General features: G+C 52.9%; 1 protein-coding gene across 1 annotated transcript in view; it reads right to left on the bottom strand.

Moving 5' to 3' along the window:
* LOC138246572 (protein BTG3-like) overlaps positions 1-16,866 on the bottom strand; it is a 42,338-nt gene that overhangs the window by 18,507 nt on the left and 6,965 nt on the right. The gene's annotated exons all lie outside the window — the stretch shown is intronic.

The following is a 16,866-nucleotide window of genomic DNA, read 5'->3' as shown; positions in this document are numbered from 1 at the left end:
AGCCCCAAGAAGGGACAAATGTAAAACATTTACCAATAATAACAAAGGATTTTTGAAGGCATGCCCACGAACGAGTGAAAGTGATGGGCGTGCAGTGGGCGTGGTTAAAAGCCCACAATTCTTTCAACAGGTCAAAGCGCTTGCGCGCACAACCTAAAAATGTTACACCACCTGGAGGGGGCATCATCTACAACCCTATGAGGGACATGTTTCATCTCAGAGACTTCAACCCTGAACTTAACAATATTACAATGCACAGAGGAGACATGCACTACACTCCCATTCGAATGATGTGTTACATCTCACAGGAGGCAAGCACTTCAACCCTAATCTAAAGAACTTTACTCCTCACAGAGAGGACACGTAATACACCCCCATTCTAATGATGTGTTTCATCTCAGAGATGACAAGCACTTCAACCCTATTCTAAAGAACTTTACACCTCAGAGGAAGCAGGTACTACACCTGCATTCGAATGATGTGTTACATCTCAGGAGACAAGCTCTTCAGCCCTGATATGAAAAACATTACAACTCACAAAGGACAGAAGCACTTCAACCTTAGCCTAAAAACATTAGACCATAAATAGATGGTATTCACTATACCCTCATTCAAAAGCAGCATTACATGTTAGAGGAGACACGCACTTCAACCCTGATCCAAAGAATAGTACATCAGATAAAACATGTCACCTATGTCAATATTTTAAGCTAATATTCTTTAACGGGAAACAACTGTATACATCTGACTGCCTGCTAAGTTTCAGGGTACAAAAACCCTTGAACAGTTTCGTTGTTTTCTTCTTAAACAAGAACTTTCAATGACAAAAACCAGTTCCAAAGCTACACATTCTCTTTCTATTTACTGTACACTTGATCATAATGGATCCCACTTTTCAGCGCTGGAAACAAAACATGTTTCGATCTCTAGCTATCTATTTTTGTCTTTCTCTTTTAATTTGAACACTCTTCATCAAATTTATTCCGGGCTGCTACAGCTGTCACCCACGTGCAAAGACATCCCAACGCCCCAACATGAAATCACCAATATCAGGCCCACTGTGGTGAACACTGAAAGATGTTGACGCTGTGTTTCGGTGAAAATCTTTTCATCTGCCTTCTTCAGGACAATTGCAGATGGCATCATAACAACAGCCCAGTTGCTGCTAGAGTGGATATGGCAGAAACAATTCTCTGAAAAGGAGGGGGGCGGGGCAGCCCAGTAGCCTCCTTCGGTTCCGTCACCGCCAATGAATGGAGTCATAAAGGCTCCTCCCCCTCCCGCCCTTGGAAGGGGATTGGCACACTAATAGCGCATCTTCGGCTTGGGCGCCTGGGGATGCGCGGTACTTTCCATGCACTCAGTCTGCCAAGTTTCAGCTGCCGATATCCGTGCAGGGAAGGCCACACCAATGGAAATCCCGATTCAGAAGCAATGTGGGATGAGGGCCGAACTCTATCACTGGTAATTAAAGGGCCAATTCCCTTCACCCTTTGCCAGATAAAAAAAAACCACAGCATTGTCTGTTGATACGGCTGTTTTAGTATCATGTTTATTTACAGTGCTTAGAAATGACAGCGTGCGCCATGAAGTGCCAGATATACGTTATTATTAGGAAAACATGTTTTTTTTCCCCTGTAATGGAGTTATGCACTCTTGCAATCTGCACACCAGTTGCTGCTTTTAGCGGAATCAGTCTCGGATGGATGCATGAATGAGTTCGCCTGGTGTCTCTTGAAACCTAGGTTGCACAGTTCTCTGCTTCACGTGCATAAACCTGGTTACCTATTTCATCATTTTTAGCCAACACGATTTAAAGTAGATGTTTTCACACCTAGATCTAATCCTGGTGTCCTTGACTCTGGAGGACTGAACGGTTGAATCAGCAATGCACAGTGTGTAGCCTCATTCAACAGGTTCATATAACGTTTAATTACCCACCCCCCACTCATCTGGGACCCCCGCACTGTGCAACGTTTGACATTGCCCGGTTCAAGGTTCAGCTCAAAGTTTATTGTAGGGACTCTAACCGGAAGAGTTTGTATTTGGCACAACATAACTTGACTACGAGTCCCAGAATGCAACGCTGAGGCGCGGTCAGGAGCTCACATCTCAGTGCTCCGCCCATGCCCGCTCTCTCCCCGGCGGACTGCGTGTCCACAGCCCGCCCTCGGGTCGGGGGGTCCGGGAAGTGGTGATGAAGCCGAGCCTGCTGCAAGAGGCTGCAAGAGGCTGCAAGAGGCTGCAAGGGCGGCTGAGTCACCGCCCGAGCCGGAATCACTTCCCGCCAGAATCTGGCGCAACCGGCCGGGGAAACCCAGGCAGAACCGAAAGGAACCCGGGGGGGATTCACTGCCCCCACTGCGTCCCTCACTTTCACTATCACACCGTGTTGTCGATAACTTGGCCTCTTCCACCCTCATCCCACCCCCGGATTCGTTACATTTACCCCCCTCGAGTCTCGTGTCTGCTCCTCCTTTCAACCGCGTGCTCTCTGCGAGGCACTCTGTTCAGCATCTTCCCTTTCGGACTGTCCCCCATATTTTACACATTTCTTTCTCCCCACCCCGTATTCTCACTCTTCAGTCCTCTTTACTTGCATTGTCTTCCCCCGCTGAGCCATTGTCCAAAACGCACTTTCCCCCAGCGGTTTCTTGGCGCTGTATATAAAATGTTCATTATAGCGTAAATCCGCGTTCCTGCAATGGATGCATTAGTCCATTGTACCCCCGACGCGAATATGTCTGAGTGGACTTTTAGAGTGCTGTGCTAAGGACTGCCTTCCACTAGGCGCTTCCTCGGCTCATCTCTTCGAACTATCAGAATCCACAGAACAGTGCCCGCTCCGTGAGGTGGGGCAGGGAGCGGCAATAAACTCGAGGCGTTCTCACCCACGGTCATCAAGGTCGGTCGGCTGTGACAAACCAGAAGGTCTGACCAGATCATCCCAGACCTGCTCTTCCGCGACTGGATCCCGCTGAAGCCGGGATCTCTTTGAAGTTAGGCTATATTGTGCATACAATCACACAGTGTGTAACAGTCACATCAGGACCGTAAACTACCACCTAAGTCAAGGCTCAGACCCCGCCTTCTCGATCCCGAAAGAGTCAAGCAAGCCTTCGTTGGGAACCCCACCTGCCCAGCTGTCGGTACCAACCCCTCCTGCTGAACTCTTACAAGAAGCTGCCATGCCCTGGGTCCTATGGCATTGCCATCTGCACGGTCTTCATGCTGTTGCCATGATGGTTCTGGACCAGGGGTGGCGCTATGACTAGTGCAGCAGGTGCCGCGCACCGGGACCTGGGAGCACGAGGACCCTTTGCACTCAGTTTTACTGCCAAACCTAGGGCCAGGGGGCAGTTTCTCCCTTCCACTTGGGCCCACGGCACCATCAGCATGGTGCCATTCCAGACCGTGCTAAATAAAATCACAAATAAATAGGGGAGTTTTCGATGTCCGCATTTGTGAATTCACTGGAAGCGTACAAAAGGGGGGCGGGGGGAGGCATCTCTGCCACGGTGGGGGTGCCAATGGGAGTGCCAATGGAAGGGGGTGCCTGGAAGATGCTGGAAGCCCTGCGTCCCTTTCTCGTAGAGACAGCAGCAGAGATCAGACATCAAGTGACTGGTGTTTTCCTTGGATCGCTCTCTGTCACATGTTCTCTAATCCACTATTTCCTGGCAAAATGAACATCACTTATTTGTTGATGCAACAGAAGCCCCCCCCCCCCCCCCCCCCCCCCCCCGAGGCCCAGGAGGCCCCACCCTCGCAGCCAGGAACAGGACACGGGGGGCGTTGGCAGCCGAAGCAAACACGGGCACTTTCACCAGTGGCCCAGGGAGAGTACCGAAGCATGTGGAGCGAGCGGGGCACCTGTGGCAAGAGAGGGGATTCCACCAAGGGAGGGGGTGCAGCATGGGTCCGAGGTCAGTTAGGGTGGAGGCCGTAAACCAGGAGCCGAGTCACTCACATCAGGAACGGGCCTCTCAAAGACTAGAAGACCTGGGCACATCCAAGGAGTAGAGTCAGTCACGCTAGGCTTGGACCTCTGAAAGGATGCTACGGGCAGCACATCCGCAGGATAATAGGTCAGGAGTAGAGTCAGTCACGCTAGGCTTGCACCTCTGAGAGGATGCTACGGACAGCACATTCTAAGGCCGTCTGGTCAGGAATAGAGTCAGTCACGCTAGGCTTGGACCTCTGAAAGGATGCTACGGGCAGCACATCCGCAGGATAATAGGTCAGGAGTAGAGTCAGTCACGCTAGGCTTGCACCTCTGAGAGGATGCTACGGACAGCACATTCTAAGGCCGTCTGGTCAGGAATAGAGTCAGTCACGCTAGGCTTGGACCTCTGGAAGGATGCTACGGGCAGCACATCCGCAGGATAATAGGTCAGGAGTAGAGTCAGTCACGCTAGGCTTGGACCTCTGAAAGGATGCTACGGGCAGCACATCCGCAGGATAATAGGTCAGGAGTAGAGTCAGTCACGCTAGGCTTGGACCTCTGAAAGGATGCTACGGGCAGCACATCCGCAGGATAATAGGTCAGGAGTAGAGTCAGTCACGCTAGGCTTGGACTTTAGAAAGGATACTAAGACCAAGCACATCTGAAGGGTGATAGGCCAGGAGTAGAGTCAGTCACATTAGGAATGGGCCTCTCAAAGACTAGAAGACCTGCACACATCCAAAGAGTGGAGTCAGTCACGCTAGGCTTGGACTTTAGAAAGGATGCTAACACCGAGAACATCTGAAGGATGACAGGTCAGGAGTAGAGTCAGTCACGCTAGGCTTGGACCTCTGAAAGGATGCTACGGACTGCACAATCTAAGACCGTCTGGCCAGGAGTAGAGTCAGTCACGCTAGGCTTGGACCTCTGAAAGGATGCTACGGACAGCACATTCTAAGGCCGTCTGGCCAGGAGTAGAGTCAGTCACGCTAGGCTTGCACCTCTGAGAGGATGCTACGGGCAGCACATTCTAAGGCCGTCTGGTCAGGAGTAGAGTCAGTCACGCTAGGCTTGCACCTCTGAGAGGATGCTACGGACAGCACATTCTAAGGCCGTCTGGTCAGGAATAGAGTCAGTCACGCTAGGCTTGGACCTCTGGAAGGATGCTACGGGCAGCACATCCGCAGGATAATAGGTCAGGAGTAGAGTCAGTCACGCTAGGCTTGGACCTCTGAAAGGATGCTACGGGCAGCACATCCGCAGGATAATAGGTCAGGAGTAGAGTCAGTCACGCTAGGCTTGGACCTCTGAAAGGATGCTACGGGCAGCACATCCGCAGGATAATAGGTCAGGAGTAGAGTCAGTCACGCTAGGCTTGGACTTTAGAAAGGATACTAAGACCAAGCACATCTGAAGGGTGATAGGCCAGGAGTAGAGTCAGTCACATTAGGAATGGGCCTCTCAAAGACTAGAAGACCTGCACACATCCAAAGAGTGGAGTCAGTCACGCTAGGCTTGGACTTTAGAAAGGATGCTAACACCGAGCACATCTGAAGGATGACAGGTCAGGAGTAGAGTCAGTCACGCTAGGCTTGGACCTCTGAAAGGATGCTACGGACTGCACAATCTAAGGCCGTCTGGCCAGGAGTAGAGTCAGTCACGCTAGGCTTGGACCTCTGAAAGGATGCTACGGGCAGCACATCCGCAGGATAATAGGTCAGGAGTAGAGTCAGTCACGCTAGGCTTGCACCTCTGAGAGGATGCTACGGACAGCACATCCGAAGGATAATAGATCGGGAGTTGATTCAGTCACCTGACCTTTGGGCATCTGCAATCACGGTAAGGACAAGCACCTTGAAAGGCCGACGGTTCAGGAGCGGAGTCACTCACATTAGACCTGGGCTTCTGAGTGGTTGCTAGGAAGAGCACATCTGAAGGATGATAGGTCAGGAGGGGAGTCAGTCACCTTATGCTTGGAAGTATGAAATGATGCTAGGGCCAGCACACTGGAAGGCTGGTGGGTCAGGAGTGAAGGCAGGTGGGAGTCAGTCACACTAGTCTTGGGCTTCTGGCGAGTTGCTAGGGCTGGGCAGTCAGTCACTTCAAACCCTACCTCAGTCTTGTGCGACTAAGCGCCAGGCAGGTCTCATGCAGCTGGGCACATGTAAGGCGTGCAGCTTGTCCCTCCCAGGGCCGGTGTTTGTTTTCACGAGTAATTCTGTACGTATGGTGCAATCTTTGAATCCGAGGTGAACTCTCAAACGTGCACTGCCAAGGGAACATTCTGTTTATGTTGGAAATGTAAATATCAGTCGGAGGAGAGGGGCGCACGAGCTCTCTTCGTGGGCATCCATCACGTTAATCCTTCGGGCACTTGAGGACTCTGCACTTAAAACAAGCGCCTAAACCGGGATGTTGTTCACACGTCACACTGCAGTGAACTCTGAACTCGACTTGGGGTGAACAACAAGAAGGTAGAACTAGCAACTCGAAGTGCGAACCAACCAACATCTGTTACCGCCACCGAGAAGGATCCAGAAGGGCCATGGTAACCTGGCACCAATGCCAAGGCAGGACAGTGGTATGTGGGAGTCCACCGTTGCCACCTGACCCATCGCCTGTGTGGCACCACCTGGGAGAACCGTGAAGGGCCAGGGTCAGAGGGCATCAATCCCAAGGCAGGACAGTGGTATGTGGGTGTCCACCTGGTGCCACCTGACCCATCGCCTGTGTGGCACCACCTGGGACAACGGCAGAGGGCCAGGGTCCGAGGGCATCAATGCCAAGGCAGGACAGTGGTACGTGGGAGTCCACCTGGTGCCACCTGACCCATCCATCGCCTGTGTGGCACCACCTGGGAGAACCGCAGAAGGCCAGGGTCAGAAGGCATCAATGCCAAGGCAGGACGGTGGTATGTGGGAGTCCATCGGTGCCACCTGACCCTGCGTCAGTGGGGCACCACGGGGAGAACCGCGAAGGGCCAGGGTCGCAGGGCACTAACAATGCCGAGGCAGGACTAGTATGGGGAAGTCCAGCCGGTGCCACCCGACCCTACGTCTGTGGTGCAAAACCTGGGCGGTATCAGGGTCACAGGGCACCAAGAAATCTCCTCCTCTAACCCCTTAAAAAGTGAACTCCACTGAAGTTTGTCACAACGTCACAAACTGCTTTGTATCTTTACACAGCCTTGTGTGTTTCTGTGTGTGTGTGAGGTCACAACCTGTTGTGTATCTTTACATAGCCTTGTGTGTTTCTGTGTGTGAGGGGTCACACTCTGCAGTGTATCTTTACATAGTCTTGCGTGTTTCTGTGTGTGTGAGGGGTCACCTTCTGCTGTGTATCTTTACATAGTCTTGTGTGTTTCTGTGTGAGTGAGAGAGTTACCTTCTGCTGTGTATGTTTACATAGTCTTGTGTGTTTCTGTGTGTGAGGGGTCACACCCTGCAGTGTATCTTTACATAGTCTTGCGTGTTTCTGAGTGTGTGGGGGGTCACCTTCTGCTGTGTATGTTTACATAGTCTTGTGTGTTTCTGTGTGTGTGAGAGGGTTACCTTGTGCTGTGTATCTTTACATAGCCTTGTGTGTTTCTGTGTGTGTGAGGGGTCCCCTTCTGCTGTGTATCTTTACATAGTCTTGCGTGTTTCTGAGTGTGTGAGGGGTCACCTTCTGCTGTATATGTTTACATAGTCTTGTGTGTTTCTGTGTGTGTGAGGGGTCACCTTCTGCTGTGTATCTTTACATAGTCTTGTGTGTTTCTGTGTGAGTGAGAGAGTTACCTTCTGCTGTGTATGTTTACATAGTCGTGTGTGTTTCTGTGTGTGTGAGGGGTCCCCTTCTGCTGTGTATCTTTACATAGTCTTGTGTGTTTCTGTGTGAGTGAGAGGGTTACCTTGTGTTGTGTATCTTTACCCAGCCTTGTGTGTTTCTGTGTGTGGGAGGGGTCACCTTCTGCTGTGTATCTTTACATAGCCTTGTGTGCTTCTGTGTGTGTGAGGTCACATCCTGCTGTGTATCTTTACACAGCCGTGTGTGTTTCTGTGTGAGTGAGAGGGTTACCATGTGCTGTGTATCTTTACACAGCTTTGTGTGAGGGGTTCACCCAGCTGTGCATCTCCACAGACCGGTGTGTGTTTCTGTTTATGTACAGGTCTCTTCCCGCGGTGTTGGGCATCTATGGACCCGGTCTGTGTGCGAGTCTTATACTATCGTTTATGTCTACATGTTGTTTGTGTTTCGGTGTCGGTGTTTGGTCTTCTCCTTCTGTGTATGTCGGTTTATCCGTGTGTTTCTTTGTGTGTGCGATCTTTTTCTTCTATGTTGTGCCCGTGTTTTGTGTAGGTCTGTTTTCCCCGGTGTATTTCTGTGTGTGTTTCTGCTGCATGTGTGTGTGTTTGGGGGGCGAGTACGTGTCTCATTCTGCAGTTTATTTCCACAGACCCGTGAGTTTCCCTCTCTCTCTCCGGGTGTGTGTGTGTACCTGTGTGTACCTTACCACGTGACGCACTGTGTGCCACAGTTACTCGGATCACGAGGACTGGATTGTCTCAACCACGGTAACCAGAGCCCCACGTCCCCGAGGGCCCCTCGGGGCTGCTGCGGAGGGGCCCCTGCTCTGGGCAGCGCCAGTACCCGACCCCACAAGATCTCAGCCTCCTCGCCTCGATCCCAGGTCACACCTCACCGGGGAGGGCTCCACCACGGTGAACATGTTCGCATCTCACGAAATTGCAGTTTGAGGCGATTCTTCCACGAAAAAACAACTTCTTGTAAAATGTGTTTTTTTCTTCTGCAAAACTAACCTTTTTGCAGGGCGTTTCACCTGCTGTTTTACATTACCACGGTCCCTCTGTCGCCTCAGCCCCTCCCAACCCCTCCACTTTCCAACTATTGTTTTCAGACGGAAACAAGGAGGCTTGAAGCCTGTTTCTGAGCGCTCCGGCGATCCCGATTTGGCCCACACTAAACCAGGAGTACCGCACCTTTCATCCGCATAAATCTTGCCAGATAAAACGTGGCCGAATATGTGTGTGGAAACACAGCACACTGCACCTTCTGTGGCTGTAACTAGGTATAACATGTGGTATTACCGCCACATCCCCCTTCAGAGGCGCGCACCTCAGAATGGGCGGTAATCCCGCAACCGGACGACCCCTCTCGGTCCAGGATCAGAGCTCCAGACCCTACAGCCAGGGTGGAGGGGGCACGACCTCAGATACCACTCCTCGGGGCTGGGGCGGTACCCTAGGGACTGATCACACAACGTGTAACCACGGCGGTGCCGCGGGCTTACCGGTACCACAGACCGCTGGTAACCACGGCACTCTCAGTACTTCTCTACCGACCTCTTGTTAACTACAGTACACCTCCCACCCATTGCAATCCCATCTACCTCTGTCATTTATGACCGATGCTGTACTGTAAATCAACGCATGTGGCGGCCTCTGCCTGGTGTTCATGCATGCTGCACCCGTGTACAGCGCCCTGAAACCCTGCCAGGTGGAGTGTGCGCTTTGCGAAACAGTAAATATGTGAAAGGGCCAGCGTCCTCCGTGAGAACGCATACCTGGCCAGTGAATTATTTCAGCAGATGTAGGCACCGTGGCAAAACTGGCCAGGGAATTCTGAGGGCATTTCAAGAGGTGTTGCCAAAGGAGAAAAAAATGTCAGGCTGATGCCACCGGAGACAGTCGCCCCATCTGTCACGGGGGGAGGGCGGAGGGAGAAGGGGCACCCAGGCACCCCATGAAGGATGGCTGCGGCGGCTGCTTCTTCAGCCCCACACCTACAGTGGGAGCATGATCACATGTGCCTTGAAGGTGACCAGCTCCTCTGCGATGCGGGGCCATCATAGCGCCTGGCACACGGGCAGCAGGACCGCTTGTGCCACACACACAGACACCAGGATCGCGTTCGTTCCGTGCCAGGGCCCTGGACCCAGCCTTGGCATCAGTGACGAGAGCGCTGCCTGTCAGACCATGAAAAAGGCTCGCCTTGTGCACAAGCTTCTCCCAGAAGTATACATTCCACGACAGCTGCCCGAAGCGCCTGCGTGCACCCCCAGCTGGGACCCGCCCATCAGAGAGAGGGAGGGGTTAGAGTGCCCACCCTTAGCACAGCTGCTTGGAGGAAGCACTCGTGAGCCTGAGGTGCAGGGGCTTGTACGACAGAATATTGATGATAAAAACATTGTCCTATACAAATATTAACCTCGTTCCATTGGCTCCACATGTTCTATCATTAACTCCAATGGGGTGGCCATTTGTGTAAGTCACACGTAGGACTCTGTTTTTGCAGATGATATTAAGGCCACAATATTTTGATAGCACGCCGTCAAGATGAGCCTGGGCTAGAAGAAAACCCCAACATGAACTCCTGAAGAGACACCTGCACGACTGGGCGACCCCCCCTCACCAGCCTCAGCGCAGGTCCTGCCAGGACGGGCCGCACCAGTGTGCCCTGTGGGTGTGGCACAAGGGTGATGTGCCTGCTGAGGAGATGTTCCTGGGGAGAATCGCTGCATGCAGGGGTACTGCTCAGGAAAAATCTTCGGGATCCAGTCTGACACCAGGGCACTGGCGTAACAATGGCCTCCCCAGCCTCTGCAGTGTGTGTGTGGGGTGAGGGGCAAGCTCCAGGGGTGGGCCCTCTCAGCGCAGTACACAGTGCACTAGTGACAAGCCCAGGCCTTCCCTGTACTTTGCAAAGGGGTCCCCCTCAAATTTCCCTACGCCGCTGTGTTTGGAGATAATTCAAAGAAAGGAATCTGCAGTTAGATACAGTTTCTACTAGATAAGGTCTTACTGAAGCAAAGTAACTTGTGCTTTATGCCAAGAGCTTGTCAGGACAAACGCATGCCAAGATTTCTCTGAATTTCAGAAAGTTCACTTGCAGGCACACATGAAATAAAGCGAGCGCTGAAAGGGTAGGGAGGAGCTGTGTCTTGCCGGGTGTGCTGAGTGTACCAACTGCCAACAGACATCCTACCAAAACAGCCAGAAGCCTTCTTCTGTTTGCAGGGTGAGGAGGGGACTCAACCCTGATAGGCTAAGGGTCAAAGAGTCCTCCTGAGTGGCCCCACTCGTCGGACGCGGGTGTAGTGACCTCTGTGCAGGTGACATCTGGTCAGTGGAGGCCAAGGAGGGGTGCTTCGGAACAGGACCATCGCCTTGGTAAGAAGGCCCATGTGGACTCCATCCCAGAAGATGCTTCTGTCGGGGTTCTCTAATGGCACAAGGCTGATCCTTGGAGGCAGGGCACTCCGCCAGATTTACAGGTGGTGAAATAGGTTTAACAACATTAATGCGGCTGGAAGGCAAGATTCCGTTTTCACAAGTAACAGGACAGCAGTATTCTTGGAACAAGTGCATGGGTGTTTATTGCGACACAGCTCAATGCTACTTACTTTACGACCACAGAGGAACAGAAAGCTGGAAAGATAAAGACAAAAAAGTTGTAAAGTAAATCCTGGCCTACCAGCCTGCCTACTCTAGTGTACGTCTTATGAGGAATACGTGCACGTGTGATCAGGATAAAAGCTGTAGCTTGCAGGGCAAGACGCCCAGTGGCTGAAGCAGGCTGACCCACTGCCCCAGGCTGTGTTCTGCAGTGAGCAGAACAGGCTGTGAATGGCAGCTGGAGGGAGCAATGGACTGAGAGGGCTTAGCCAAAGTCCCTCCATGTTTGTGGACGTATGTATTTTTATGAAGTGGGGTCACGGGGTCAGCTTTATAAAACAACCCAAAAATGAAAGCAAGTGTGAAGGACAGACAGAGGAAATAAATAAAGGAATGAGAAAGGGGCAGCAGAGCGAGGCAGAAAAGAAAAGGGTCGTAGAGCTAGGTAGAGTGGGCAAAAACAAAAGCAGGAAATGGTGAGGAGGGCAAGGAAACGGAAGTTAGCTAGAGGGACAAATGGGGGGCAAGAAAGAGCTGTGGTTGCCTAACATGTGCCAGGGTTGCACACCCCTGGGCTTTTGAAGCGGAGCCATGATGTCATGTAAGGGTGATGTTAGTACTGGCTTTCTATTGGTCAGGGACTTCTAATGTCCCTCCCACGTGTGAACGATTGCATGAGTCGCTCTACAAATCCCGGTGAAATAAGTCACATTTCCTGGACATTCATGAGCAAGAGTAATTGTGTTCCTGGACCTTCATGAGCAAGAGTAACTGTGACTCTTTGATTGTGTCAGCGCCTGGGGGTCCCATGGCATTGAATCACGTCATAGCCCCTTCCCTTCACCCCATGTGTATTTTGTGGTCTGCACACTAAGGATACGCGGTTTCATGACGCCCTGTGTGCCGCAATGAGGTGGGATATCCATATGTTCCCTTTGGTTTAGGCAGCAATGCTACACTGTAACCTGGGGCATCTCATCCGTGGAGCTGTTGACAGCAGCAACGCCTAGAGAGTCACAACTTCAGTAATACAGTGGCGGCATCCAGGGCCTCATTTACAAGCCCCTTGTGCCACTGCTGTCATTTCTTTTGACACAGCAGCGGCGCTAGCAATGCACTACACTTTTCCATATTTACAAACCGACGCATTGGGCGTCAGTTTATATGGCCCTGCGTCACATCAAACATGTGCCAGGTATTCCCACGGAAAAATCTAATTAGAACTGACAAAGTGAAATTTACAACTTTCACTGCATCACTCTACGACTCCCCTACGTCAAAATTTAACTGCCTGCTCAAACCAGGCATAAAATTAACCTGGGCGTTTTCCAAGGGGACTATCCTCACATCGCTGGGGTTGTGTCAGTTTAACAAAGCAACTCCAGCAGCGTGTCACTTTAGCTCCAACAGATGCGCAGAATTTCCGACGCATCTATGAAAACGTGCGCCATGGAGCTCTGTAGTGTAAATAAAGTGCACCCATGGCAGTGTTAGGATGTGCGTGGCAGGAGCAAGAAATCTGACGCATGTGTTAGTTTCTTGTAAATGAGACCCCTAGGCCCATATTTATACTTTTTGACGCAAACCAGCGCCAGCGCTGGTTTGCGTAAAAAAATGTACCGCTGGCTAACGCCATTCCAACGTGCCAGGCGGGCGCCTTATTTATGGATTGACGTTAGCCGGCGCTGCGGCCTGGTTAGAGTAAAAAATAAAATGACTAACCGGGCAACGCAGGCGTAGGGAAGAATGGGGGTTGTGCATCAAAAAATGGTGCAATTCAGGTTAGAGTTAAAACTCATGGCTCTAACCGGACTTGCGCCATTTTTTGACGCACAACCTCCACTGAAATGACTGCTGTCTTAGGAAAGACAGGAGTCATGCCCCCCTGCCCAATGGCCATGCCCAGGAGACTACCGTTAGGCCCCCCCCCCCATGCCACTTAAAAAAAAAAAAAAAAAAAATACTTACTTCTACTTGCCTGGGGGTCTCCCCATCCATGGGTGTCCTCCAGGGGTGGGCGAGGGTGGCAGGGGGTGTCCCTGAGGGAAGGGAAGGGCACCTGTGGACTGCTTGAGCCCACAGGTCCCTTAACGCCTGCCCTCACCCAAGCGTTAAAAAAACGGCATAAATCAGGCTGGGCGCCATTTTTTAAGGCCCGTCCCCTCCTGTGCGTCAAAATTACGTGGGAGTATAAATAAGGCGCACATGCCTTAAAGTCATTTTTTGGACGGGAACACCTACCTTGCATGTCATTAACGCAAGGCGGTTTCACGCATCCAGAAAATGACGCACACTTCTGAATTTTGACGTTCGCGGGGTTGGGCGTCAAAGTATAAATATGGTGTTAGGTTTGCGCCGAATTACGCAGATTCGGCGCAAACAGAGTATAAATATGCCCCCTAGTGTCCTGACACAGAATGGCATTAGCATCAGAGGCAGTGTGGGCCTGCTTGGCAGGTGCCCCGACTACCAGCCTCTAGTGTGGCAGAAGTGATGCGCCTAATGGCAAATCTGTGACTGCTTCTGGCATTATACTAACTGCCCACTTTAGGATAGCTAATCTGGCATCATTTTCAGCCTTGCCACCTCTGTGTAAGACTGGCAAGTTAAACACAGAGACCTTGCACACTTGTCGGACAGGTGCGATGCATTTGCTGGCACGGACAACGACCCCACACCCTCACACGCCGGGTCCTGCCATGGCGACGGGAGGCTCCTTTGGGGACGGGGCCTAGCACAGCGGCGGGGGCCTCTGAACGCCCAAAATTATAAGCGGTGGGACCACAACACTTTACAGTCTCCCGGGGCCCAGACTCACTGGGGCACACCCTGGCATGTCTCTGCCGCAGGTACCGCCCCGTCCAGTTCCAGGTACAGAAAGGGGCCTGCAGCCCGGGGCGGCACGTGGTATTGCCCCGGCACCTTATGCACCATTCTGGGCCTGACGCTGTAATGGGTGGTTAGTGTGCTGGGGGCACCAGCCAGGCTCGGAACCTCCGCCCCGGTGTCTCCTTCTCCAGTTCCCGGTCATCTCATAATGGGGGTCCCAGTAACCCAGCACGGTAGGACGCTGAGGGGGTCCTTTACAACTGGATAGGATCACGGCATGGGATCTGTGACCCTTTGAGGCACTACCACCAGGCGGAGTATGGTACGGATACAACCCAGGGGGGCGAGAAAGTACCGATGACCACGACCAATGAAATCAAATTACTTAACAGGTAAGTGCTACAAAGTTGCAGTGCCATTTTGAGGGTGACCAGTGTGTGGCACTGGCTACAATCTTTGTGAAAATGGGCAGCCTGCCGCAATGTGGAGCCTCAGTCTGAGGGGGTCACTGTGGAGCCTCGGCCTGAAGGGATCACGGTGGCACCTCAGCCTGAAGGGATCACGGTGGCACCTCAGCCTGAAGGGGTCACTGTGGAACCTCAGCCTGAAGGAGTCACTGTGGCGCCTGAGGCCAAAGGGGTCACTGTGGCCTCACAGCCTGAGGGGTCAGTGTGGCCTCACAGCCGGTGGGGGTGACTGAGGCGTCAGCCTGAGTGGTTCCCACTATAGCAATTCAGCCTGATGGAGTCAATGTGACGTCACAGCCGGCGGGTGTCACTGTGGCGCCTCAGCATGAAGGGGTCACTGTGGTACCACAGCCTCAGTGGGGTCACTGTAGCCTGACAGCCGGTGGGGTGACTGTGGCGTCACAGCCGGTGGGGGGTTCACTGTGGCACCTCACAGGTCTCAAGGGGTCACTAATGCACAGCCTCAGGGGGTCACTGTGGCGCCTCAAGGGGTCACTATGGCACAGCCTCAGAGGGTCACTGTGGTACCCCTAGTCTGAAGGGGTTACTGTGGCGCCTCGGGGGGTCACTGTGGTGCTTTCCCTGGACTCAGAAAGGCAAGAGGGGGGGCTATAGGAGGGAGTCTGGCTGTGGAAAGCCGGGGCTCGTGCCTCCACCAGGCCACCAGTGCATACCGTGGTGCAGCGCCGGCTGTGGCCGGGCTTGCCATTGGGCACCTGACCAGTTTAAATAGGAAGGCGAGGACCGTAACCGGCGAGTTACGGGCAGGGTGCTGGGGTAGTGAAACAATCGTTTCCTCCTTCCCACTGCCGGAAAGTCTCAAGCAGCGGAAGAGGCAACAGCTGCACCGTACACAGTGCGGTGGAGGAAGGGACGCAGGGCGAGGCGGGGGTCACAGGTGAGGCGGAAGTGCTTTTAGTGTTATAGCGTCACGATAAATGGAGAGGAGGATGTGGGGGTGATTTGGGGGAAATGAGACGTAGCAGAAGGTTCTACAGACCCAGAGTGTTCCCCTGCAACCAGAAACCCTCCCTGCGTTATCGATTTAGGGGGTGTGGGAAAGGTCACCAGGATCGGGCTTCACACTGACCTGTCACCTTGTGGAGTACGGGCAGCCTGTAGGGGGGTGCTTTACAACAATCGCCATTCAACAACTGGACGACCATGCCAGAGCTGGCCTACCACTCGCTACCCCCTCAGGGGGCGAGCCAGTACCCTTCTCTCAGGGGGCGGCCCCACCAGCTCTTGTACCAGCGGCCTCCGGACACCAGAAAGCGCTACTAGGGGCATACCACTTGACCCAGGGGCGACCATACCCCCCCAAACTCCCCAGAACTCTGTCACCACTCCCACCAGACAAGGGGGAACCACCGTACGCACCCGGAACTCTTTAACCACCAGCCTCCAGGCGGGTAGAGATCTCATCAGGAGAGGTGAAACATTTCACCCAGGGGGCGACCCAGCCCACCCACAACTCTCACTAAGGCCACCAGACAAGTAGACGTTTCATCAGAGGGAGAGGCGGGACTTTTCACCCAGGGGGCCACCGTGCGCACCCGGAACTCATTCATCTCCAGCCTGCAGGTTATAAGAGAGAGAGGAACCTTTCACCCAAGATACAACCACAGTCACCCAGAACTGTTTAACCACCCACCACCAGACAGGTAGAGGTCTTATTAGGAGGGAGAGGTGGAACCTTTCACTCAGGGATGACCATGCCCACCCAGAACTCTTTCACCGCCTGGCAAGTACAGATCTCATCAAGGGGAGAGGCTGAACCTTTCACCCCGGCGGACCACCGTGCCCACCCATAACTCTCACAAAACAAGCCTCCAGACGTGTAGAGATCTCATCAGAAGGAGAGGTGGAACTTTTCACTCAGGGATGACCTGCCCACCCAGAACTCTTTCACCGCCTGGCAAGTAGAGCTCTCCTCGGGGGAGATGCAGAACCTTTAACCCGGGAGACGATCAAGCCCACCCAGAGCTCTTGTCCACTTGAAAGGAGATGGTCCTGTTAGAGACCTGCCCTTTGTCCTAGGGGCGGCGAGGCCCACCCAGAGCTGCTTACCAGCTGCCACTAGAAGGCAGGCGACCTTCTCGCAAAGACAATGGGACATATGTTGGAACCTTTCATGCAGCACCCGACTGTGGAAGGCGTGACAAGTCTTCCAGTAGATGCAGGCTCACAGAGCACAGCCACTCCCTTCCAGGGAAGTGTTCACCCGCCC

Source organism: Pleurodeles waltl, chromosome 7 (genome assembly GCF_031143425.1).
Source record: "Pleurodeles waltl isolate 20211129_DDA chromosome 7, aPleWal1.hap1.20221129, whole genome shotgun sequence".
In the NCBI taxonomy this organism is placed as follows: Eukaryota; Metazoa; Chordata; class Amphibia; order Caudata; family Salamandridae; genus Pleurodeles; species Pleurodeles waltl.
The sequence above is the reverse complement of the archived record's forward strand: the minus strand, read 5'-3'. Positions and strand labels throughout refer to the sequence as shown.